Below are 2,644 nucleotides of genomic sequence, written 5' to 3'. Positions count from 1 at the left end.
AAATATATGGAATAGTGAATGAATTTGCATGTCATCCTAGCGCAGGGGCTAAGCTAAACTTCGGTATTGTTCCAATTTTAGTATGTTTGTTGACAAAGTAAGTACAAATGCTATAAGTCCCATTGAAATGAATAGGCTATTTAAATGAAAGGGAAATCTTCATTCTGCTTGCATCCTTATTGCTTACAAACACGTCAAGTGCATAGGAACCACATATCAAACACTGATTGGGTGCAATTTATAGCATTTATGCAATTTACACTTGCATTTTTTGCCACAAAAACAGTTCCATTAAAGGACATAGGGATGTAGATGACTAATAGAATGTGCCTCTAGGGTCAAAGGCACTTAAATATACTGTATATTCAAATTAATGATGAAATGGGGTCCTAGGAGAAATATATATTTTAAAAGAAAGACATAAGATGTGAAATCAAAGAAAATTAAAGATATATTTACTATATTAATTAATGAAAAATATTCACATTGGAGGTGATGGGGCTATGACATTTAAGGACTTTGCTAATGGCTGATCAGTTGGCTTTTTCTTAAAACAGTATTTTTTTTTTGTTCCAATCAGTGGTCACTGGGAGTTATCTTTACAGAAAAAAAAACCTTTCTTATTACAATGAGTTGCTTCCATGGGTGATATTCACGTAAGTATGATGTGCTCATTTTACTTTACATATTAAATAATCTTACAGTGATCTAGAAAGATGACGTATTTCTCTTTGGACCAAAAACTCTCCATCTCATTTGCTGTTAGAAATCTCTCTCAATGTTTCTGAAATCATGATTTCTCATTGCATTGAGTGTATTTACAGAATGTGCCTGTGCCATGTAGGAATGTATTACATCTGGAAATGTTAGGCTTGTTAGTTAGTTAGTTAGTTATAAAAATGGAGCACATAACTTTTAGCCAATCAGCCCGATCAGATAGTTGTCACATAATGCTCCAATCATCCTGGCTAAAGCTTAACCTTGCTGAAATGCTGTGGGCTTAGAAAATAATGTGCCTCATTAGTTTGACACAGTTGAGCCCAATTGTGGTAGGTGCACCAATTGTCTAAAAGAAATCTCCTCCATGTACTTTCAAAGGAATTGACAAAAGTATCTGTTATCAATGGCTTTCAAAGGCAAAATGAAATGGTATGATAATTTAATTTTCTTAGACTAGAGGAGTCAACTGGGGTTATCTCCACTCTCCCATCCCCACATGTCTCAGTGCAGAATTAGACTCACAGTTACACAATGTTGGTAATAACCATGAGCATGTGTGACGTTTTAATTATGAGAACACAGGGCAGCTAATGAATATTCATGCACTCAACACTTATCAAGATCATTAAACTGGTGTTGGTCCCTACAGACTGTGGAATTTGTTATGTAAGTAGGAGATGCATTTTTTTTCTATTAAGGTTTGTTTGCTTTTAATGAATGAACTTGACAGGTTCATATTAAAGCAATGTTTTAATTGCCTTTGAACTAGCAGTTACTATGTGATTAACTGTTAGCCTTTAAAACATGTCATAAAAAGTAGATTTACATTTATGGAAAAGGGGCAACAAATAGTTAATGTAACATACATGTTTTTGTAATTTTATTTTAAATCTACTTTTAAATGTATAGGTATATACTTTTTGAAAAAACAAACAAAAGCGAGGCTATCGATATACTGTATATTAATAATATACACACTAATTAACTGGTACACTTAACATAAGCTTTTCATTTCTTGACTTGGTGGAATTTGCAGTACATTCTAAACATGCTCACAATATACCACTATCATAAATTGATAAAACTGTCTGTCTAGTACTTTGAGCAAACAACTTTCTTAATAAATTATACAAGACCTCTTCTAGAAATAATAAATTCTTACTTTGTGACATAAAATACACACAAGAGGCATTTAGATATACTTTTTTTTTATATAGTATAGTCAAAACACCCCACCATATAAGACATTGTTCTTATATTATATAGACTACGCTCTAGAAAATTGCGTGGAACATTATCAATCACTTCTCATTTTCTGGAAGATTGTTGGGATTCTCACTTTCTGATAGGTTAACTTAGAGTGAAGGGACAGCATAGTCACATTAATGCCTGCGAGTCATATTATATCAGGCAAATCCAATCTGTATTCTTGGCTATCTGAATACAGATGAGCATTGGAAGATTGGATTTTGAGATCAAAAGAAGCCAAAGAAGCACATTAAATTTTAAACAGACCAATGGCATCAAGGCACTGTGTTCAATGAGCCAGGAATCACGCTTCAAATAATAGTCACATCCAAAGCTGGACTCAGGTGTTTACATTTTTGAGCAACCAAACATATGATTAGCATTAGCATCTTTCTGCTGGCCAAATAATGTTAACCCTTTATCATCCAGAATGTACTGAAATGATATGAAACAGTCTTCTCTATGCTAAGATTTGAGAACAATTATACAGTGCAAATTAAACAACTTCGAAATTAGGTCGATGACAAATATATTTCTGTGAGAAGTTTCAGACAAGGATATAAAATAGCATAAAATGTACACATCATTTACTTGTATTTACATACTACATACAATACTAATATTTTAGTTGTAATTATTACTGTGATATATCTACTTTCCCTTTAAACCGGCTGTG

At 32.9% G+C, this 2,644-nt stretch overlaps 1 non-coding gene across 1 annotated transcript; it reads right to left on the bottom strand.

The window, feature by feature from the left end:
- On the bottom strand, nucleotides 1–107 carry LOC142156238 (U6 spliceosomal RNA). Its single transcript, XR_012692305.1, has one exon. It is a non-coding gene; the product is annotated as a U6 spliceosomal RNA (small nuclear RNA).
- Between the last annotated feature and the right edge of the window lie 2,537 nt (nucleotides 108–2,644).

Source organism: Mixophyes fleayi, chromosome 4 (genome assembly GCF_038048845.1).
Source record: "Mixophyes fleayi isolate aMixFle1 chromosome 4, aMixFle1.hap1, whole genome shotgun sequence".
NCBI lineage: Eukaryota > Metazoa > Chordata > Amphibia > Anura > Limnodynastidae > Mixophyes > Mixophyes fleayi.
This window is presented reverse-complemented; position numbering and strand designations above follow the sequence as displayed.